Here is a 24,838-nt window from a genome sequence, read left to right as displayed (position 1 = left end):
TGAAAAATCCGTTCATCAAAACTATGCCCAGACCAACTTCTCAGTTGCTTTAGTATCATAATAATTGTGGTTTAAAGACTTAAGATTGTTGTCCAGAAATACTTACGTTGATCAAGATGTAAACTGAGGATGGCGGCACATGATTGTAATCCAAGCACTCTGGGGAGCTGAAGCAGGAATATCATACCTTTGAGCCCAGCCTGGACAGCTTAGTGAGAAGCTGTCTCAAAATAAACAAATACAAAAGGGCTGGTGATGAATCTCAGTGTGGAGGCCCTGAGTTCAATTTCCAATACCACCAAAAATGTAACTAGGAAGTGTCCTGAGGACAGGGACCTCAGATACTAAATTTATCTACTGTTTTTCAACAAAAGGAAGGTGGATAGGGATTTGAAATCCAGATGAGCTTCAGAGACATGGAACAGAAGTTTTAATTAAATACCAATATGCATATACTTGTATGTGTGATAGATTTTTTAATTATTAAAAATTACACCCATCTCAAAAGATGTTCAGGCTCCAATTTAAAATTTTTCACTCCTCCACATCTCCCCAAACCTTCATATTGTTTGACAGTATGTTGCATGACTGTTGCCTGTAAGTGTGAAAAGTCAGGATGAGAGTTCACAGCAGGTTGATGGCCTGGAGATGAGAAGTCTGTCTGAGGACATTTCAAAGTTGTAAAGGTATTATTCTCACATGGAGTTATTTCTCAGTGGGTGTGAACAACAGCTACTCAGCAAGCTGGTGCAGTGTGAAATAGAGTTTCCTGAAAAATGATGTGCAGACATATGCAGAAAGCCACATGCTTAGTACATGCACAGACTGTGTGCCTAACTTCCAAGGGTTGGGATATTTGCCCAGGAGATGAACTAGAAATGGTGAGTAGCCCAGGGGAAAGTGTAGTTTGGAATCACCTGATCCATCAGGTTCAAAGCAGATACATGTTTAAGGACGAAAAGCACAAGTGCAGCTGGATGAAGAAGGGAAGTCTGAGGAAATGCTAGAGGGATCCGGGTTTATGCAATACATCAGATATCTTTCCATATAATGCCAGAAGGTCTGTGTCTGCTCTGACAACAATTATGCTTAGGGCCGGGGATTTAGCTCAGTGGTTCTACTGCCTGCCTCACAAATGCAAAGTCCCGAGTTCAATCCCCGGTACCAAAACAAAACAAACAAACAAATAATTATGTTTATTCTGCATTATATCATTTTATAATTTTAGAGTTAAAAGCTGGTTTCATTAATCTTCCATGCTGACTGAAGGGAGTCATGCTCAGAGGTACTCTGTTCCTGTGATGGTGTATATCTGCTGAGAAAGTATCTGTCCAAGTTCATCTGCAGCCCTCTGCTCCAGTGTGTTGTTTAGGTATTAGATTTATTTGGACCTTTTCTTCATATAGCTTAAGCATGGTGCACAGATCTTTACATGAGTATTTTTCTCTGCTGTGTGGTTTTCCTCATAGCTTCTGCTATCTGCACAGGAAGGGAGGAAGAGCAGTTAGGAGAGTAAATAAGACTTAAAACTGATAAACCTGTAGACAAGGAGAGAGTGGGGAAAAACTATACCTGTATTTATATATGATTATTTTACTCTCCATATTTAAAAAGAGTATTTAAAATGGCTCACCCCCTAAAAAAGTATGCATGCCATAAGGCCTATGAAAATATCAACAGAAAATAAAATTTTGTAAAAAAAGAAAATTCAAATATGCTAACTAAGAGTGTTAATGAGAATAAGAATTAGTCATTTCACTACACAGATGGAGGTTTACTTGTGTGGTTTGGTTGGCAGGTGTGCTGACTCCATGGTGTTAATCTTCAGGTTCATCGCGTGGGAGGCCCTAGAGAATTCTTTCCTTCAGTTAGAAAAGACCCAAATAAAGAGATGCAACTTGCTAGTAATCCTAAGACTGGACAGGTTAGGGGTTAAATACTGCTTCACATTCCAGAATCCCTGCTTGCTATTCTGTGAGGTTCAGTTTTCATGCAAAAAGGAGTGGCTGACCAGAAACAAAACACATATTAAGGCAGAGTATTCCTTATTCTCATTGGCATTAGTTTGTTTTTTTAAAAATAGCTTTTTAAAGAAGCTCGTTTCATAATTCCAAATAAAAGTTGAAAGATGAAAATAAAGATCTGTATCCAATTACTTAGCAACAACTTTGTTATTGGGCAAGGGTGCATTTTTTTCTCCAATTTGCTCTACTCCTAATATAAACAAGCCCGGAAGTTTTGCTTGACTCAGCTTTCTCTGTCTCTATATCCAATGTATTAGAAAATCCTACTTTTTTAACCATTACCATTTATATACTATCAGCATTTCCCCCCAAAGTCTGCTGCCGATCGTACCTGCTCTCAGCTGTCGCCAGCCCTCTGAAGAGTGTCAAAACTGCCTCTTCCTACAGTCTTGCCATAATGTCCTCTTAACAGTGCCAGAATGTTCCTTTGGGCACATAAGTCAAATTTTGTCATTCCTACGCTCAAAAATCTCCAATGACTTTCCAATTTGTACCAAGAAAACGTTCATATCTTCCATTATTATAGCCTACAAGGTCCTTCACTATCTGGCTTAACCTACACATTATCCTGTGACATAACATTGTATTTGAATTGTTGAATACACAGTATTTCAGTTAACAATGTATCACACTTTATTTAACCAACCATCTATAGATTAAGACTGTTGCTTCTAATTTTTTCCTGATATAAATAAAGATGAAATAAATATACTATGAAATAAATCATGCAACTTCATTTTCATTGTAAACATGTTGTTGAACTTCTATTGGAGAGTATGCCAATTACATTGCCTCTAACCTACACATTTCTGAGCAACTGATTCTGGTTACAATTACAGTTCAGCCTCTGTGGAGGCTATAGCAGACTATGTAAGGCCTCAAATTTTGCATCCCAATTCCTATTTTGATAGTGGTGAGATTCTGTACTACTGTTGGCACTGAATTCGGTGCCAGTCTTCTTGCTTTGCCTTGTCAAATTGGACAGGGAGACGGCTGTCTTGCAAAAGTGGAATTGTCACTAATTGGCCACAGAGGAAAGATTCAAATTCTTGCCAAAAGTCTCCTGCCTTCTAAGGGAATAAAATCCTCCATATAACTTTCCCCTCTCATTAAAAAGAAACAAACTCAATATGAAAAGCACTTTGTGGCTAGAGAGCATTATGTGTGTGTTAGGAAGGTGCTGTTGCTATTCAGGTTAAGGTGTCTCTGTTGGGGCTGGTGGAAGAGGAGGGTCCAGGTAGTATGCTGAATACTCACAGGAGGCTGGTCCGTGGGGGCTGGCTTTTTTCACCTGTTTGTTATGTCCTGCTAAGAAATGTCAAGAAAGAAGCAACAGTAAATAACTTTTGACTTCACTTTGGCTTTTTCATTTAAAGCAGAGTACTTCAGGTGCATTCTACATACAAAATGAATGCTCTTGAAAATGTTTTGTCTCTTGTAATGTTTGAAATTTAAGTTGGTTTTCTTTATTATGTCAAAACAAATTTAGTAAGAGTAAACATCACCTCGTAATGGAAAAGACAACTCCTTACTTTTCTTCACTATATGGACACTGGAAAAGGTGCTCTATAAGAAGTAGAGCTAAATTGTTCTTTTTCCGAAGTAGCATATATTCCAAAGATTTTTTTTATTAAAAACACTACACATAATTTATAAAAATCAGGCCAGATGATATTTTCCTGAACATTTCAAAGAACTGGATTTTAACAAATCTATTTCTCTTTAAATTTAAAAGAATGCAAATATGTTTACAAGTCTAGAAATATGTATGTTGGAGTTTAAAATGTGATTGAATAAATTTTCAGGAGTTAAACCACTTATTTTTAGAATGTAAAATAGGTTTTAATTTTAGATCTTCCTAAAGTGAATTAAAAAAAGAAAAATTCTGTCTTCTATAAGATATCAGAGTTTAGGGAAATAGTTAATTTTTGAATTATTCATTAAAATAAATCATTTTATTAATATATACATTTCTTTCTTTAGTCTTATTTTAAATGAATTTTTGAAAGAACTTTAAGTTTGATACTGGGTATGTTTTGGTTGGACTTGCTACACTATCAAGTTCACAATAGTCTATTCTTTTAAACTTCCCAAGGACCAAAACTGAAAAAAGAAGAAAAACAAAATATAAGTGAAAAATGTTGGAAGAATAAATTGTGACATTTGTTCTGGATTAATACATATGCTGACCCTGATATTTTTTATTTAAATAACATGAAAGATCACTAAAGATCCCCATCCCTGTTGCCTCAATGTCAATATTTTGCATGCAACCATAAACAATCATAATTGGCAGAATAAAAAATGTTTAAAGAATTAGGTTGAAATTTTAGGCTCAAGTAAATCAAGGCTTTTGCTTTATTTCATGAACTTTTAGAGATTGGAAGAAATTTAGAATAAATTATTCTGACTTTTCATCAAGCAAAACCACATCCTGGTTAAATCTTAAGTGTTTTTGCATCCCTGCCTGGACGAAGTGAGCTGAAAGTCAATAGAGAAAATTCCATCAAGAGAGCTGAAATCACCTTAATTTTATGACTAAGGATTTCACCTTAGAACTCGAACTGTCAGACATTACACTGTTCAGCAACAGCAAAACAATGACCTACCCCTTGCCAATGACAGTGTTCAATTCTCTCTCATGTACTCAACAGCAGATGTTCACTCTCTCTTCTTGAAATGTTTTATCCAGTTCTAGGATGCCACACATGCCAGCTTTTCTTTTTTGCCTCCTTCCCTGCCCTCTTTCTCTGTGCACTTTGCTGATTCTTACAGATCTGCGTATTGGTGTTCTCTACTTCTACTCTTTAGCTGTTTTATTTTTCTCTATAATCAATATTTTTCTAGGCAAATTTATTTAATTTCCAGGCTTTTTCCTTTCAGACGGTTCTCAAATTTGTGAGACTCCCCAGACTGTCCTCTCCATTGAGCTCAAGATGCATATTCTCCCACTGGCCTCTTTCCATCTTGTTCAGAAAGGCCTTTCTCTTCCACGGTGGCCAATGTGCCTCTCCCACTTCCCAATCATTGTCTACAGCCTCGCCTTATTTTTATTTCCATCATGGTATCTTCCAGTAGTACTTGAAATTAGTGTTTATTCAAATGCTGATTATTTGTCTTCTCCCTTCTACTAGGACATAGGGGAGGAAAGTAAAACTCAGTTTCCACAGCATTCCCAAAGTATATTCCCACAGACGAGAATACTATAAAGTATAAACATGTCTGTTCCATCTCCTAATTTTACAAATTACAAAATTAAGTAAAATAATTTACCAAAAGTAAGTTTAGTAAATAAAGCTCTTCTGTAAATGTACAGGAAGTTTCTGAATCCTGATGAAAGAGAGCTATGTGCAAAGTGCTATGGGTGTTGAGGTTGAGGAGCCATTGTTGAGCCTGGGGAGGGTAGAAAATGTGTTGATGGAGACCTCAGAAGAAAGTTTATTTCACGAGCTTGAGCAGGGGACTCCAGGTAGAGGGCACAGTCTGTGCAAAAGCCCAGGTATATGAAGTCAAATGAATCCCAGAAGAATGCCAGGTACTTTTATGGTTTTCACCTAAGGGGTTATTTTTATCAGAGCTATATTATAGACAGATGGACTTTGTACCTGAGTAAAACCCTTTTGAGATGCCAAGAAAGACAAAGTCTTATGGACTTTATTCTGATGTGTGATGGCAAGAAGTTTTAGAACCTTCTTGGAAAGCACTGGTGACATTACAGGTGTAAAGGAAAAACATGCTCTGCTTTCCTAGTGGAGTAGGATGTGGAAGATCTGTTTTCATCAAGGAAGTGCACTTCCAGTTGGAATAGTGTGTCACACAATTTGGGACTCTCTCTGGATAGAGACAAAGAACTACTTCATCTTCAACTGAGGATTGCATTTCAAATGCAGGGCTGCTAAAGACTAGAGACCAGGTAAGTCCCCATCCATTGACACCAGGGCCAGTTTTGGACTGGTTTAGGTGATGTAACCATGATAAACCCCTGAGCCCAGGTACATTTATAGTGTAAATGCTACCTAAATAACTGTCATACTATATTATTTTGGCAACAATGACAAAAAGTCTTATATGTTCAGTACAGATGTAGTTTTTTTCTAAATATTTTTGATCCATCTTTGGTTGAATCTTCAAAGGCAGAGCCCACAGATACTGAGGGCAGGGCCAACTGTATTTTTCTCCTTCTACATAAATTAGAGCTCATTGGCCTGTCCAGAAAAACTGGAAAGAAATCTACAAAGAGTGGTCCTCAGGAGGCTTGAAGGATTAAAGTCAAGAAGCTTACCTTCCCTCTTTGATTCAGTGGGCAACTCATTGTCTTATGATTTGGCTGCGAACCTCTGCAGTTCTTTCTTTCCAAGAAACTTTCATCACTTTACCTCCTTAATGAGAGTCTGTGTGTGAATTTCCCAGATTTTAATTTTTGTAAATTCCAATCACAGTGCAAATTATTATATCATATGCATTCATATCTTGGTATAGTGTAATCATATTTATTTTTATTTAGGATAATTTATCATATGTTTTTGTTATCTTAATCATCAAGTTTTTAAAAATCTTCTGTGACAATCCTACACAAAATATCCTTGTTCCTACAACATATTTAATTTCTTCAAGAACTTTGGATCTGTGCAGTTAAAAAAAAAACTACCAGTAAATTTATACTTTGATTTTGAATACATTTTGTGTATTCAAGAGGAGAATATGAGATTGGAAGAAATTCTGCCTTCCACACTTGATTTATATTTATTTGTGCACTATGGTGCCATTGGCCAGAATGCTTGAAAACTGATAGTAATAAGATTTAAGTTCCTGTGAAGTCTGATTCTTATGTACTATCATGTTCAGTGTGATTTTCTTTCAGTTTTTCAACTACTATGTCTAAAAGAATTACTATGTTAATCTATTTCTATCAATCTAAAATACATTACCAGTTTTAACTCAATAGTACTTTGTGAGAGACACAAGAAGCAAGCTTAATTAACTCTTAGAGAAATAGATCAAAAATCAATAAAGAACTTTTCCATGTATACTATATATATACGTGGGAGATTATTTTGGTTTGGATGTTGATTGTCTCCCCAAAGGCCCATGTGTTAAAGACTTGGTCTCCAGGGTGGTATGATTAGAATGTGATGAAACTTTTGAGAAGTGGGGTTTAGTAGGAGGTCCTTAGGTCATGAGAGATGTGCCACTGCAAGGGATTTTGGGGCCTCACCTGTCCTTTCTCTCTATCCAGTCCAAGATGTGACTGTTTCTCCTGTATGCACTCCTGCTGTGATATGCTGCTCTCACCAGAGGCACATCAGTGGAGCTGCTCAATCTTGTACTTAAACCCCTGAAATGTGAACTAATAAACTTTTTCTCCTTATAAAGTTAGCTGCCTCAGATATTTCGTTGTAGTAACACAAAGCTAACAGACATTACTAGGTGATTGTTCCAAAAGATGTTTTCTCTCATCTTTAACATACTAAAGACTAGGTAGCTGTATTGTGTATGTCTATACTTATGAGATTTTCGATGGACAGACATTTAAAAGAATTATTGATTTCTTTTATCTTTTGAATCTATGTTAATGACTTACATGAAAAGTTTATCTGATTCAGAAGACAAAAATTTGATATGCTATTTCTATTAGTTTCTTCTAGAAATATTTTTAAAACGTTTATTAAATTTTTACCCTCTTCTAGCCAAAGGAGTAGTGAATTAACCAATTTTTTAAATTACATAGTGCTTATGTAACTTTCTCCTTTCTCTTCTTCCTCCCCTTCCATAATTATTTGTCTATTCAGTTTCTTTGTTTTGTGCTGGGTATGTAAAGTCAGATAAACATGAGGTGCATCTACAACAAACCAGTCTTCTTCTGTGAATTCTCATGCTCATTTCCCATTTCCCTTTCCTAGGATATACAGTACTTTCCTATGTTATTTGTGAATTAAGTTTCGCTTTTAAAATTATATTTTCTCAAGATAATTTAAGACTGCACACATTCTTTCTTATTCTTTTTCAAGGTAACATTTCTAAAACATATAAAAGAAAAACCCTAAATTGAGAGTTTATGTGATTGTATCCTTTTGTTTTAATTACTTAAAGTTTTGAATCATGAATGTGAAGTGAACCGTGATTCAGCAATGCTGACTCCATTTGCTGCTAAGATCAGATTCATGTGTTTGAGGCTTTCATTTTTCTGTCCTATGATAGCACCATCTGAAATGTTTTAGGTAATATGGTTTTTTGGCTGCTAGGAATTCAGAATTGACCACTATCCTCACAATCATTTATAAGAAAGCCAGAATTTGCTTCTAGAACCATAAAATAAAAGACAACCATGTAAACCCAAGGAAACAATTAGCTTCCCATTACAACATTTTATAATCTAGTCCTGTGTATGTCTGTGTCAACACAGATTGACAAAGTCATAGAATTTTATTAGACAATGTGAAAACTCATTTGTGGGTTTTATTGCTGTCCATCATTGCTTCCATTCACAGTCCAGGGCCTCTCCATTGTTGTAAATAACAATTGGGAGCACTGGCTGGCTGTGGTCAGGGTAGGGGTGCAATTTCTCACTGACAGGTGTTCTCTTCTAATTACTTCCATTAGTTCCTCTTTATTGAGGGGCTCTGTGTCCTGATTTCTATTCTCTTTATTGAACACCAAACCAGAACTAACAGCTCTGATGTGCAGTGAGAGAATCTGTACACATCCACCACATACTATTTCAGTTCAGGGACTGCTGGGAACAGGACGGTACTTTTTCTATAGCTGGTTGGCATTCTAACCTGGGCAAGAGTTCAGACTGCGGGAGAAATGGATCCAGTGGATAGTCAGCCCTACAACGCTATAATTATTGAAAAGTGCTAATAAAAAAAGACACATTCTTGGGGTAACTGAGATAAATGTCTAGAAGACCACTGCCACTTAACACCAGCAGACAGTGGTTGTGCTGGGTGTAGATTACACTATTTATCTCAATATAAAGCTTGTATAAAGTCATGTAGATAACACGGCTTATTTCTTGGATTATTTTCAATATATAGAGGGCTTTCCCAGTATCTAAAGTACCTTTTCTATGAAGAATACTGTTTATGTAACATTTTGCATTGCATAAACTGCTTTTCATCTCTCACTTCAAAACTGATATGTATTATTTCTTTTTTTTTTGTATTAAATTCTTTTACTGGTACATTGTAGGTATACAACACAATTACATTTCTCATTGGGAATTGTACCTTTACATAATGCATCTTGGTTCTTACTTTTTCCCCATTCCTAGCCCTCCCTTCACCCCCTCCACCCTTCCCTATTTACAAAGACTTTATTTCCATTTTTTCCATTTCTCATCATTTTTCCTTTCCCTTCTTTCCTTTCCCCTCCCCCTCCCACTACCATTTCTTTTTTTTTCCCCCCTTAAATTCTTTTATTGGTACATTTTAGGTAAAAAATACATTTGCATTTATCATTGGGTGCTTGTACCTGTACATGATGGACCTTGGTTCTTATTTTTTTCCTCATTACCTGTGTGCTCTTCACCCACTCCACCCTTCCCTATTTACATAGACATCATTTCCATTTTTTTTCTTTTCTCATAATATTTCCTTTCCCATTCCCCTCACACCACTCCTACCCCTTTGGACCTTTTCTTCCTATTTCAATTTATCAATTATTCATTTTAATCATTTTAATTCTTATTTACACTTTCAGTTTCTCACACTAGAGAAACCGTTTGGGATTTAAACATGTGTGTCCAATTTATTTCACTTATGAGTATGGCTTCGATATGTATCCATTTAGCTATAAATGTCTCTAGTTTCTTGTTCTTTATGGCTGAGTAGTACTCCATTTTATAAAAAACCCCACATCTTCTTTATCCAGTTTCCAGTTGATGGGGACTTGGGCTGTTTCCAAGTTTTTGCTATTAGAAACTGTGCTGCTATAAACATGGATACACATATATCACTGTGGTATGATTCTTTTAATTCTTTTGGGAAGATACCCAGCAGGGGAATAGCTGGGTCAAATGGGACCTCTAGTCCTAGTTCTTTGAGGTATCTCTGTATTGATTTCCACAGTGGTTGCACCAGTCTGCACTCCCACCAACAATGGAGAAGGGATCCTTTCTCCCCACACACCTGCCAGCATTTGTTATTGGTTGATTTCTTGATAGCAGCCATTCTTTCTTGGTTGATGTGGAATCTCCTTGTTGATTTCATCTGCATTTCTCCAATGACCAGTGATGTGGAACATTTTTTCATATATTTATTTGCACTTTTACTTCTCTGTCTGAGAAATATCTGTTCATTTCAGATGCCCATTTTTTAATTGGGTTTTTGAATTTTGGGGGTCTGATTTTTTTTCATTTCTTTATATATTCTGGATGGCAGTCCTTTGTCTAAGGTACAGCTGCTAAAAATTTTTCCCACATTGTAGGTTATCTCTTAGCTCTGTGGGTGGTTTCTCTTGCAGTGCACAAGCTTTTTAATAAGATGAGATCCCAGTTGTTGATGTTTTGTGCTAGTTCCCATGCTACTGAGGATTTGTTCATAAAATCTTTTCCTATGCCAATGTCTTCATGAGTTCTACCTATCTTCCAGAAATTTTAGTGTTTCTGTTTTAATATGTAGACCTTCAATCCAGTTCAAATCTTACTTTAGTGCATGGTGATAGGTATGGGTCTAGTTTTAATCTTTGGCAGGTTGAAATCCAGTATTTTCCAACACCATTTATTAAATAGGCTATCTTTCCTCCAATGAGGGTGGTTGGCTCCTTTGTCAAAGATGAGGTGGCTGAGTATGTCTGGAGTTGTTTCTGCATCTTGTAATCTATTCCACTGATCCTAGAGTCTGTTTTTTTTCCAGTACCATGCAGTTTTATCATAGTAGATTTGTAGAATAGTTTCAAGTTGGGGATTGTGATATCCCCAGCCATGTCTCTGTTGCCTAAAATTGCTTTTGCTGTTCTAGGTCTCTTCTGGTTCCAAATAAAATTTTGGATTGTTTTCTCTAGTTCTGTGAAGTATATTGTTGGAATTTCAACTGGCATTGGATGAAAACTGTATAGCAGTTTTGGAAGTATGGCCATTTTCACTATATTGGTTCTTCCTACCCAGGAACAAAAGATGTCTTTCCATTTTCTTATATCCTCCTTGATCTCCTTTTTTAGAGTGCTGTAGTTTTCACTGTAGAGTTCTTTTGCTTCCTTTGTTAGATCGATTCCTAGATATTTCATTTTTTGGATGCTATTGTAAAAGAAATTGTTTCACTAATTTCTCTCTCAGTGAGTCTGCTATTTGTAAAAGAAGGCTATTGCTTTGACAATATAGTGTTGACCTTATATCCAGCTACTCTACTGAATCTGTCAATTAAGTCTACAAGTCTTTTGGCCAAGTTTTTTGGGTCTTCTATGTAAAGTATCATATCATCAGCAAATAATGACAGTTATTAACTTCTTCCTTTCCTATCTTTATTCCTTTTATTTCTTTCTCTTTTCTAATTGCTGTGTCTAATGTTTCCAGAACTATATTGAACAGGAGTGGTGATAGTGGGCATCCTTGTCTTGTTCCTAATTTTAGCATGAAAGTTTTCAGTTTTGGACCATTTAGTATGATGTTGGCTATTGGTTTTTCATAGATAGCCTTAATAAGATTGAGATAAAGACCTTCTACTCCAACATCATGTATGGTTTTTATCATGAATGGGTGTTGGATTTTGTTGAATGCTTTTTCTGCATCTATTCAGATGATCATATCATTTTTGTCCTTGACTTTTTTAATATAGTGTATTACATTTATTTATTTACAGATGTTGAACCATCCTTGCATCCCTGGGATAAATCGGACTTGGTCAGGTTGTATGATCTTCTTGATGACCCTCTGTATTCTGTTTGCCAGTATCTTGTTGAGGATTTTTGCATCTATGTTCATTAGGGAGATTGGGCTGTAGTGCTCTTTTTGGGTTGGGTCTCTCCCTGGTTTTGGAATCAAAGTAACACTTGCTTCCAGGAAAGAATTTGGAAGCCTTGCTTCCCTTTCAATTTCCTTGATGAGTTTAAACAGTAGTGGTGATAGTTCTTCTTTAAATGTCTTGTAGACTTCAGCAGTGAAGCCATTAGGACCTGGGCTTTTCTTTGTTGGTAAATTTTTTTATTACCTTTTCAATTTCACTCATTGTTATTGGGGTGTTTAGAATTTCTATATCTTCTTCATTTAATTTTGGCAATTCATATGTATCTGGGAATGAGTCCATTTCTTCTGCGTTTTCCATTTTCTAAGAGTACAGATTCTCAAGGTAAGTACTGATGATCCTGTGGTTTTCTGCTGGGCCTGTTGTGACTTCACCGTTTTCATTCTTAATTGCTTGGATTTGAGCCTTTTCTTTCTTTTTTTTTGCTAAGATTGGCTAAAGGTTTATCAAATTTTATTTATTCTTTTGAAAAACCAACTCTGTGTTTCATTAATTTTCTGTATCATTCTCTTAGTCTCCATTGCATTGATTTCTGCTCTGATCCTTGTAATTTCCTCTCTTGCATGAGCTTTGGGTTTGTTGTGCTCTTCTTTTTCTAGGAGCTTGAGGTTCTGCATTAGGTTACTTATCTGAGTTCTCTCTGTTTTCCTAATATGGGCATTCACTGCTATGAATTTCCCATGTAGAACTGATTTCATTGTGTCCCGTAGATTCCTGTGCCATACTGGCATTATCATTTACTTGTAGAAACTGTCCAATTTCTTCTTTAATTTCCTCTGTGACCCATTAGTTGCTCAGGAGAGCGTTATTCAATTTCCATGTGTTTATGGGAGTTTTGCAGTTTCTTATGTTATTGATCTCCAATTTTATTGTGCTATGGTTTGATAATACACATGGGGTAACTTCAGTTTATTTACATTTACTTAAACATGTCCTATGAGCTAGAATGTGATCTATTTTGGAGAATGACCCATGTGCAGCTGAAAAGAATGTGTATTCTGATTTTGTGGGGTGGAACACTCTGTAAACTTCCATTAAGTCCATTTTTTCAATAGCTTGCTTCAGTTCCAGAATTTCTTTGTTGATATTTTGTCTAGAGGATCTGTCTATTTGTGATAGTGGGGTATTGAGGTCCCCCACTATAATTGTATTAGTGCTTATTTGGTTTTTCATGCCCATTAATATTTGTTTGGTATAGTTGGGAGGATTCGTATGTGGTACATATGTATTTAAGATTGTCATCTCTTCCTCTTGGATTGTTCCCTTCACAAGGATGTAGTGACCATCTTTGTCTCTCTTAATTAGTTTTGGTTTGAAATCTACTTTGTCTGCAAATAAGATTGCTACCCCTGCTTTTTTCTGGGTTCCTGTTGTGTGGAGAACTGTTTTCCATCCTTTTACTTTCAGTCTGTGAATTTCGTTTTGAATTAGGTGTGTTTCCTATATACAGCATATTGCTGGATTTTGCTTCTTAATCCATTCTGTCAGTCTATTTCTTTTGATTGGTGAATTGAAGCCATTAACACTGATAGCTATAATTGATAGATATTGACTCATCCTTGTCATGATATTTTATTGTTGTTGGCTCTTTAATTCTTATTTTCTTCCCCCTTTCCCTTTAGTGTCTTGCCTTGCCTGGTATCTTCCCTCTGTTGGGCCTCATGGAGTTGTGACCTTCATTGTCTTTTTCTAGGATATTGCTTAGAATTGCTTGGAGTGCTGGTTTGGTGTTTATGAAATTTCTCAGGTGTTTTTTGTCATGGTAGTATCTAATTTCCCCATCAATTTTGAAAGATAATTTTGCAGGATACAATAGCCTAGGTTGGAATTTATTTTCTTTTTGGGGTTGAATTACTTCACTCCAGGCTGTCCTTGATTTGAGGGTTTGTGTTGAGAAGTCTGCCATGATGCTGATGGGCTTTTCTTTGTAGGTGATTTGTTTCTTTTCTCTGTCTGTAGGATTTTGTTCTGTTGGGTTTCTGGGATCTTGGCTATTATTTGTCTAGGTGTAGATTTTTTTTTTTGATCATGGCTAGTTGGAGTTCTCTATGCCTCACTTATATGTATGTCCAATTCTCCACCTCTGTCTGGGTAGTTTTCTACTATTACTTTTGTAAAGAGATTTTTTTAATGTCAATTGTACTTTCTCCTGTTCTTTTGTGGACTCCTATCAGTCTTGTGTTATTCTTCTTTGCATCATCTAGCAGCTGCTGGATTGATTTCTTGTGGTCCCTTACTATTTTGAAGAGTTCTCTGTTTTCATGATCCTTAACTGCAATCCTGTCTTCTATATATGATATTCTATCTTCAGATTCCCTTATTCTGTTCTGTATGCTTTCATGGAGTTTTTAATCTCCTGAATATCTGTGTGAATCTGTTTCATGGATTCCATTTCTTTATGTTGGGCGATCATGGTTTCCATTTCTTTCTTATGCTGGGCATTCATGGCTTCCAACATACTTCTAAGGTCATCTATTTTTTAAATCTGTTTCTGTTCTAGAACCTTTAATCATGTCTTTCACTCTGTTCACCATCTCTGTAGTTATCTGGGAAATCATTTCTGTTTTGCATTTTTCTAGAGCCTCATTTATCTGTTTTGTTACTTCATGTGCAATCAGTTCAGGGTGTCCAGGTGGTTGATTATCAGACTTTTCCACCTCGGTTCCCCCAGAATTTGCCTTTTGTGGAGTGGAAGTCTGAGTTTGTACCTTACTTAAATGTCTTACCGTTTTTGGTTTTGGTACTGTCCTTGGTTTAGTTTCTGGGTTGATACCTTGAAGTTGCTTATTGTAAGTATCTTTGGTGATGTAGTTAGAACCCTTATAGAATGATTGCTTCTCAGAGGCATCTTCCAGATATAGCTGGTCTGTAGGCTTTTAAGTCTCTAATGGCTCTAAGGCTATCTCATTTTCATTATACTAGGAAGGAGAACTGATTAGATCAATCACAACAGGTTAGCCAAAGTGATACAATCAGCAACATAATAGCAGCATGTACCTCTTAGAAAATGACAATTTATGGTAGTTATTAATATATCACCTTTAACTGTGTGAATTAGATCAAAATCAAGGACCAACCCAACATATGTTTATAGTGAATAAACTCTTCAATATAGCAACTTCATCTTTCAGAATGGGGAGTTAGAAGGAGATGGGGAGGGAGGGATAGGTATGTAGAAGGATAGGGGAAGGTTAACAGTGAGGCCTGAGGACACAGGTGAGAGAAGGAAAGAGAAGGAAAGAAAAATAAAGAAAAAATATGAATTATGGCCAGAATAGGAACACAAAGGGAGATGAAGAACAATGAGGGACAGCAAAGGAGTGAGGGAAAGAAAGAAAGAAAAGACACCCTACCGAGGTCCTGAGTCACATGGAAGATGCCGAATCACCCCTCTGCAGGGAGGCAGGTCTGCCCACGCCCTACCAAGGTCCCCAGTCACAGGGAATATGCTGAATCAGCCCACTGCAGACAGGCAGGTCTGTGCACATCCTACTGAGGTCCCGAGTTGCACAGAAGATGCCGAATCACCCCACTGCAGACAGGCAGCCACCTGGTTCCACACTACAAAGACGCAGAGGACACCAGACCACCAGACCAAGGTACTGAGACCCACTGCTCCTGGCCCAGAGGTAGGGGCTTCTGAGCCGCGGTTCCTCTGCTCCTGGTCCAGAGGAAGGGGCTTCCCGGTGACCATCCCTCGTGCTGCTCCCCGCCCACAGGAAAGGGCTTTTGGGTCACCATCCCTACCGCAGCTCCTGGCCCCTGTCCCACCTCTCTCAGCTCAGGGGAGATAATCAGTGAAGGCGCTAACAGCCCCCCCGCCCCAGTCGAAATGAGAAAATACATAAATAAGTCTCAAAACCAGATCACCTACAGCAACTCAAAAGGGAAATGAGATGGAACACTCTGATACTCAACCACCTGGACCCACTGAACTGGAAACAAAAGGGGATCTGGAAAAAATGAAATCAGAAATAATTTCTCAGATAACAGGAGAAATTGTGCCCCTAGTGCAAGACACGATTAATAAATCTAGAGAGGAGCTGAGGAACATGATAGAATCCCTACATAAGAAACAAATGGAATCCATAAAACAGATGCAAATAGATTTCCAGGACATGAAAAACTCCATTGAAAGTCTACACAGCAGAATGAGCCAATGTGAGGACAGAATTTCAGATATAGAAGATAAGATTGCAATTAGTGACAAGGAAAAAAAAATTGCTTCAAAATTTTAAGGGAACATGAGAAATCAATCCAGCAACTGCTAGACAATGCAAAGAAGAATAACATAAGACAGATTGGGCTCAATGAAGAAACAGGAGAGAGTAGAGATGACATAAAAAAATCTCTTCACAGAAATAATGGCAGAAAAGTTCCCAAGCAGGAGAAAAGAGCTTGACATACAGATAAGTGAGGCATATAGGACTCCAAATAGCCTTGATCAAAAAAAATCTACACATAGGCATATAATCGTTAAGATTCCAGAAACGCAACAGAAGAACAAAGTTCTACAAGCACTCAGAGAAAAGAAACAAATCACATACAAAGGAAAGCCCATCAGAATCACAGCAGACTTCTCAACACAAACCATCAAGTCAAGAAGAGCTTGGAGTGACATATTCCAAGCCCTAAAAGAAAACAGCTTCCAACCCAGATTGATGTACCCTGCAAAACTATCTTTCAAAATGGATGGAGAAATAAGATACTTTCATGACAAAGAGCACCTTAGGAACTTTGTGAATACCAAACCAGCATTCCAAAGAATTTTACACAATATCCTAAGAACAGACATTGAGGATCACAACCCCAGGAAGGAAAGCAGAATGAACCCATCTGGCATGACAAGAAATTAAATGGAAAGGGGGAGAACCCAACAAAAAGAAAAAGTCATGACAATTATAAATCAATACGTTTCAGTTATAACCATCAATGTTAATGGTCTCAATTCACCAATCAAAAGAAACAGACTGGCAGAATGGGTCAAGAAGCAAAATCCAAAAATATGCTACATACAAGAAACACACTTCATTCAAAAGGAAACTCATAGACTGAAAGTTAAAGGGTGGAAAACAATACTCCATTCAACGGGAACTGAAAAAAAAGCAGGAGTAGCTATCCTCTTTGCAGATCAAGTAGATTTCAAACCAACAGTGATTAAGAGAGACGAAGAAGGACACTACATCCTTGTAAATGGAAGAATCCAAGAGGAAGAGATGACAATCATAAATATCTATGCACCAAACACTAGTGCACCCAACTATATAAAACACATACTAACAGACATGAAAAGTCATGTATATACTAATACAATTGTAGTGGGGGACCTCAACACCCCACTGTCACAAATAGATAGATCAACTAGACTGAAAATAAGTAATGAAATACTAGAACTCAATCGAACTCTTGAACAAATGAACTTAACAGATGTTTACAGAGTCTTCCACCCCACAAAATCAGAATACACATTCTTCTCAGCTGCACATGGGCCATTCTCCAAAATAGACCACATACTCACACATTGAACATGTTTAAGTAAGTGCAAAGGAATTGAAGTTATCCCCTTTATATTATCATACCATATTGTGATGAAATTGGAGATCCATAGCAAAAGAAAGTCAAAAAATTTCATAAACATGTGGAAATTGAATAACACACTTCTGAGTAACCAATGGGTCACATAGGAAATTAAAGAAGAAATCAGACAGTTCCTTCAATTAAATGACAATGACAATACAACATATCAGAATCCATGGGACACAATGAAAGCAGTCTTACGAAGGAAATTCATAGCAGTGAATATGCATATAAGGAAAACAGAATGAGCCCAATTAAACAACCTGATGCTGATTCTCAAGCTTCTAGAAAAAGAAGAGCAGAACAACCCCAAAGCTCATACAAGGGAGGAAATTATGAAGATCAGAGGAGAAATCAATGCAATGGAGACTAAGAGAATGATACAAAAAATCAATGAAGCCAAGAGTTGGTTCTTTGAAAGAATCAACAAAATTGACAAACCTTTAGCCAACCTTGTCAGAAAAAGGAAAGAAAAGGCCCAAATCCATGCAATTAGTGATGAAAAGGGTGAAATTACAACAGATCCAGCAGAAATCCAGAGGATCATCAATACCTACTTCCAGAACCTATATGACAATAAGATGGAAAACACAGACTAAATGGACAGATTCCTAGATACATATGAATTACCAAAGTTGAATGAAGAAGACCTAAAAATTCTAAGCAACCCAATATCAACCAATGAAATTGAAAATGTAATTAAAAACTTATCAACTAAGAAAAGCCCAGGCCCTGATGGCTTCACTGCTGAATTCTACAAGACATTTGGAGAGGAACTGCTGCCACTACTGTTTAAACTCTTCAATGAAATTGAAAGGGAAACAATACTCCCAAATTCATTCCTGGAAGCAAGCATCACCTTGATCCCCAAAGCAGAGAAAGACCCAACTGAAAAAGAGAACTATAGGCCAATCTCACTAATGAACATAGATGCAAAAATCCTTAATAAGATAAGGGCAAACAGAATGTAGAAGATGATCAAGAAGATCATACACCCTGATCAAGTGGGATTCATCCCAGGGATGCAGGGATGGTTCAATATATGAAAATAAATCAATGCAATACACTATATCAACAGAGCCAAGGGCAAAAGCCATATGACTATCTCCATAGATGCAGAAAAAACATTTGACAAAATCCAACATGCATTTATGATAAAAACCCTACAAAAAATTGGAATAGATGGTCTCTACCTCAAACTGATAGAAGCCATCTATGAAAAACCAATAGCCAATATCATACTAAATGGTCAGGAACTGAAATCCTTCACACTAAAATCAGGAACAAGACAAGGATGTCCACTATCACCACTCTTGTTCAATATAGTTCTGGAAACATTACCCACGGCAATTAGACAAGAGAAAGAAATAAAAGGAATAAGGATAGCTAATGAAGAAGTCAAATTGTCATTATTTCCAGATGACATGACACTCTATATAGAAGACCCCAAGAACTCCACCAAAAGTCTTCTAGACTTAATAACCAAATTCAGTCAAGTAGCTGGTTACAAGGTCAACACACACAAATCAATAGCTTTCCTCTACACAAATGACAGACTCACTGAGACAGAAATAGGGCAAATAATTCCTTTCACAATAGCATCCAAAAAACTGAAATACCTAGGAATCAACCTAATGAAAGAAATCAAAGACCTCTTCTCTGAAAACTATGGCACTCTGAAAAGAGAGATTGAAGATGATATCAGAAAATGGACAGACATCCCCTGTTCCTGGGTAGGAAGGATTAATAGAGTGAAAATGGCCATACTTCCAAAACTGCTATATAGATTTAATGCAATTCCAATTGAGATCCCAGCAGCATACTTCATAGACCTTGAGAAAACAATCCAAAAATTCATCTGGAATAAGAAGACACCCAGAATAGCAAAAGCAATTCTAGGTAACAGAGACATCGCAGGGGGGTATCACAATCCCCAACCTGCAACTATACTACAAAGCTACTGTGATAAAAACAGCATGCTACTGGCAAAGAAACAGACTTGAGGAACAGTAGAACAGATTAGCAGATGCAGAAACATCTCCAGACACACTCAGCCATCTCATCTTTGACAAAGGAGCCAAACACCCTCACTGGAGGGAAGATAGCCTCTTTAATAAATGGTGCTGGAAAAACTGGGCTCCAACTTGCCAAAGATTAAAACTAGACCTGTATCTCTCACCATGCACTAAACTAAAATCAAAATGGATTAAAGATCTAAATATTAAAATAGAAACTCTGGACCAGTTGGAACAGAGGTTAGGTAGAACCCTTGAAGACATCGGTGTAGGAAAAGATTTTATGAACAAAACCTCAGTTGCCCGTGAACTAGCACCAACAATCAACAAGTGGGATTTCTTCTTATTAAAAGGCTTCTGCACAGCAAGAGAAACCACCAGCAGTGTGAAGAGACAACCCACAATGTGGGAAAAAATCTTCACCTGCTCTTCCTCAGACAAAGGTCTACTATCTCAAATCTATAAAGAACTTAAAAAGATCAGACCTCCCAAATTTAAAGACCCAATCTGAAAATGGGCATCTGAAATGAATAGACCTTTCTCAGACAAAGAAGTAGAAATAACAAACAAATACATGAAAAAATGTTCAACATCACTGGTCATTCAAGAGATGCAAATAAAAACAACACTGAGATTCCACCTCACTCCAGAAAGAATGGCTCCTATCATGAAATCAACCAATAACCAATGCTGGCAGGGCTGTGGGGAAAGAGGAACCCTGCTCCACTGCTGGTGGGAGTGTAGACTGGTGCGACCACTGTGGAAATCAGTATGGAGATACCTCAAAGAACTAGGACTGGAAGTCCCATTTGACCCCGCTATTCCACTGCTGGGGATCTTCCCCAAAGAATTAAAAGAATCATACCACAGTGATATATGTGCACCCATGTTCATAGCAGCACAATTTGTGATAGCTAAAACTTGGAAACAGCCCAAATGCCCATCAACTGGAGATTGGATAAAGAAAATGTGGTTTTTAAATAAAATGGAGTACTACTCAGCCATAAAAATTGAGAAATTAGAGACATTTATAGCTAAGTGGATGCACATTGAGGCGATACTCTTAAGTGAAATAAATAGGACACACATGAATAAATTCTGAATAGTTTCTCTGGTGTGAGAAACTGAAAGTGTAAATAAGGACTAAATGTATAATAGGTAATATGAAATAGGAAGAAAAGGTGCAAAGGGGTAGGGGTAGTGGGAGGAGCAGGGGAAAGTAAAGAAGAGAAAGGAATAATGATGAGAAATGGAAAAAATGGAAATAAAGTCTTTGTAAATAGGGAAGGGTGGAGGGTGTGAAGGGAGGGCTAGGAATGGGGAAAAAATAAGAACCAAGACGCATTATGTAAAGGGACAATTCCCAATGAGAAATGTAATTGTGTTGTATACCTACAATGTACCAATAAAAGAATTTAATAAAAAAAAAAGAAAAAAAAAGAAAGAAAGAAAAGAGAAAAGAAAGATAAAAGAGAAAGATAAAAATTTTAAAAGAGTAGAAAAAGAAGAAAAAAATTAAAAATAAGAGCAAAAAAAAATAGTGGTAATTTTAAAAATAACAAATAAAAGATAAAAGTGAAGGGCTTCCTACAGGGTATGTCTCTGCTGTCCCAATAGGCAACGCGGGCCCCAGTGTGCTGTTAGAAGTCAATGAGTCTCAGTAAGCCAGTCACAGACCTGTGAGATTCAGGCAGATTTCGGGCTGCAAGTCCCAAGTTGAGCTCCCTGTCATGCTGCAGGGTTGGAACTGTGCAAGGTTCTACTGCAGGTTCCAGCTGCCTTTCCCCTGAAGATAGTCCAGGTTCCAATGGGAGGTGATGATCCCTCCAACTCACCAAGCACGGTGGTCGGGTGTGCCTTTATTGCAGAGAGTCTCTTCACTTTTCCAGTGGGCTTCAGTTTTCATCAGGGAGCCTGAGAGAGGCCCTCTCTCTGTCGTTCACTTCTGCAGCTCAGGGCAGTGGCCTTTATGTTCCCCTCTGCTTCTGTAGTGTGGAACCAGGTAGCTGCACAGCCAAAAAACCAGAGGCGAGGGGGGTGGGAGCTCTGTTGTTGCAGGTGCCTGCGCAACTCCAGGGGTGGCTGGTGGGCCAATATGTATTATTTCTATCTAGTGTTTTCCCCTATATTCTTTCCTTTTTTCATTCTTTTTTTCCTCTTCCTTCCTTTTCTTCTTTCCATTGTCCTTTTTTAAAAATAATAGATAAGGAAAGCCTGAGGCTACACAGGTTTTAAGCAGAGACTAAAACCCAGTCCTCTAGATTGCAAAGATTATACTATTTCTACTGTTCTCTGGCTTCTATTCCATAAAATGTTGATCAGTAAATTGATGAAATAAAATGTGCAGCCTGTAATCTTTAGGAATCTAAATACTGGGAGAGCCATTGTTACACAAATGAAGCATATAGGTGATTGACTACATTTTAATTTTTCTGTGAACAAAGTCAGTATTTGTTAACTCTTAAAGGCTGTAAGTGCTGCACTTATTTTTCCCTTAAGTTTATTGGTACATTTTAGGTACACAATACAGTTACATTCCTCACTGTGATCTTGTACCTTTACATGGTGTATCTTAGTTCTTTTTTCCCCATTTCCCTGCTCTCCCCTCATTCCCTCCATCCTTTCCTATTTACAGAGACTTTGTTTCCATTTTTCCTTTTCTCACATTTTTTCTTTTCCCTTCTTTCCTTTCCCCTACCCTTGCCACTTCCCCTGCTCCTTTAGACCTTTGCTTCATATTTCACATTATCAATTGTACCATTTAAAGAATGAGAAGCTAGAGACCTTTATAGCTAAATGGATGCACATTGAGGCCATGCTCTCAAGTGAAATAAATAGGATCCACATGTGTAAATACCGAAGCGTTTTTCTGGAGTGCAGCACTTTTAATAAAGCTCTACATCATTTTCTTTTCTAAGGGCATCATTTCTTTAGTCAAGTCCTATTCTCTCAGGAAATAGGTCCTTTAGAGTAACAAGATGAAACCCAAAGGACTGAAAAACAAGGATCAGATGTCAACCAGGGGTCAGACTTCAAAATATATTGTAGTTAAATATTTAAAATGCTAATGTTTGGTGGTGTTTTGATTTCATGATTGAAGAAGGAAATGTCATGTGTTTAAAGCAGTTGTGTAAAAGTGGCCTAGATGTGTTGTGTAAAAGATGCCTATTTTCTTAAGGTCATGCCAAAGATAATGTTCAATTCTAGATTAAGAACTTTAAAATTTGAAGTATAAACACACGCTAAGTTACTGTGTTGCTGTATTATGCTGTTTCTATTCTGTTGGCATTAGCCAAAAAAAGCCTGGTCCTGGATGTTTAGCTGAGTGTTCAAAGTGTAATTCACCATCTCTGAATTATTGACAGAATTTAATTTGCATACTGGAGTAAGATTAGCAGGAAAGAGTTATCACAGAAATTGTCCCGGGTGAGCATGGAATGTCTGTTTCTCTATCTTTGACTTATTTAGTGAGATCAGAAATCATCCCTGTTGTTCAAGCATTGATGCTTTTACACATCCATGTCATTTCTTACATGGCAGTGGCTTGTTTGTGATTTTGTGGAGAAATTTAACTGTACATAGACAGTGTACTTGGCATAGGGTGCTGCACACAGGATGTCCTCTTTTCCTCTATCCTGCCTTTACCCTTTCATGATGTTTCTCCTCCCTAGTGCTTCTCTTACTGCCCCACATTCTCCTAGCTCTGTGTTTTTCTGGTCCCCTTTACAGTTAACTGACATCACAAAATTGCTCCCACAGAGAAGTCGTTGTGTTAAACACCTGTAGGAAATTCTGGAGTTTTCTCTATTTGTAAGCTTGTTATGTTCTGGTTTGTATCTTCAAAAATATTTAGAATTGTTTAAAGGAGGCTTGGACCCTTTAAAAAGCAGCTTCAGCAGGCAGGATGACACAGGCAGTGATGAAAACCAAAGCTGTTGAGAGCTACAGCTGTCTGGTCCTTTCGTATGCAGATTTATGGAACTAGGAGGGGGGTCTGAGAATAAACTAAGGGAAGACTCACAAGACCATTCGCAAACACACAGTGAAGAAGAGAGGGCTCATGCTCTCCTCTCCTAGGAAATACAGGCTGACTCATGCAATTAACAGCATTTAGAGATGGACAGGACTTTTATAATCCCAATAATGCCATCTAGTCCAATCTCCTCATTTTACTGAAAGGTTGAATGATTTGCTGAAGGTCATAGAGCTAGTAAACAGAGCTTCCAAATACTCTCGAGACCAAGTATATGGTTTTCTTTTAAGTATCTGTTGCCCAGTTGCTGGCCACTCAGTAGGTTGCCAGTATCTATGTGTCTAATAAATAAATGATTGGATAAAAGCATTTAGGAAAACCCATGAGTGTTCTATATACATCTAGAATCTTCCTGTACAACTTGACAAAGTTTGGAATCAAGGTGAGAGAAGGTAGATTAATGAGGCCTGTTGTGTTGTACATTTCTCTGGATGAAATCACATTTATTTGACAGTTTAATTCATCCCAAACCTGAAGTGCCTGAAAGGCCTTCTAGGGGCAATGATTGTATCATGAACTATGCAAATGAATATGAATAAGGGTGACCAGCTAACCCCAGGGTACAGTTAAAAAGTTTTCATGAGGGAAGATCATGTTTCAAAACATCACATTTCTTTCACTTTTAGGATATAGAAAATGGTACTTCATCTTTTACAATTTTCCTAGTGGAGTATAATGTCTTACTTCTAGCAACTTTCTACTTACTTTTTAACTTGATCACTGCAGTGCAATTTTGACACTAACTACCCAGAGTTAGGGAAAACTTCATGGGTAAAAGGCACAGCCCCAACAAGACTCCCCTCATTTTGGACACTGGATTCCTAGGTCTTTAGGAAAATGAGCACTTTTTCTTACAATCATCTAACATTGAATAGAACTAGAACATGTCACTTCTGGCCATCAAAAGTGAATGAGTGTGTGTGTGTGTGTGTGTGTGTGTGTGTGTATTTCCCCCACTAACAACCAATTCTCTAACAGATGCTAATACTTCTGTTACAATTTAACTGAAGTTTAACACTACCTACCTGCAGTAGTATCATACCCAAAAGAATAAGAACCCAGTCCCCCAGCTTCAGATGTTATTTGCAGTCCCAAGTTATCACCTGAATTATGGCCAATCCATTCCAAATTGCAGGTTCCCATGACCTCCTCCTCAGGGTCAGTGCATTTGCTAGAATGGCTCCCCGAACTCAGGGAAACACATTTACTGTTTTATTACAGAGGGTGGTA

At 37.4% G+C, this 24,838-nt stretch overlaps 1 long non-coding RNA gene across 1 annotated transcript in view; it reads right to left on the bottom strand.

The window, feature by feature from the left end:
* Positions 1–468: 468 nt before the first annotated feature.
* Positions 469–24,838, bottom strand: part of LOC101720957 (uncharacterized) — a 114,185-nt gene continuing 89,815 nt past the window's right edge. The window contains exons 2-3 of the long non-coding RNA XR_205128.4: positions 3,282–3,332; positions 469–1,479 (exon numbers count right to left, since the gene is read on the bottom strand). This is a non-coding gene — a long non-coding RNA (uncharacterized LOC101720957). The remainder of the gene's footprint in view (positions 1,480–3,281; positions 3,333–24,838) is intronic.

The sequence above is a fragment of the Heterocephalus glaber genome, unplaced genomic scaffold (assembly GCF_053883595.1).
Source record: "Heterocephalus glaber isolate CG9 unplaced genomic scaffold, H.glaber_assembly_v1.0 deba00001553, whole genome shotgun sequence".
Taxonomy (NCBI): Eukaryota; Metazoa; Chordata; class Mammalia; order Rodentia; family Bathyergidae; genus Heterocephalus; species Heterocephalus glaber.
The sequence above is the reverse complement of the archived record's forward strand: the minus strand, read 5'-3'. Positions and strand labels throughout refer to the sequence as shown.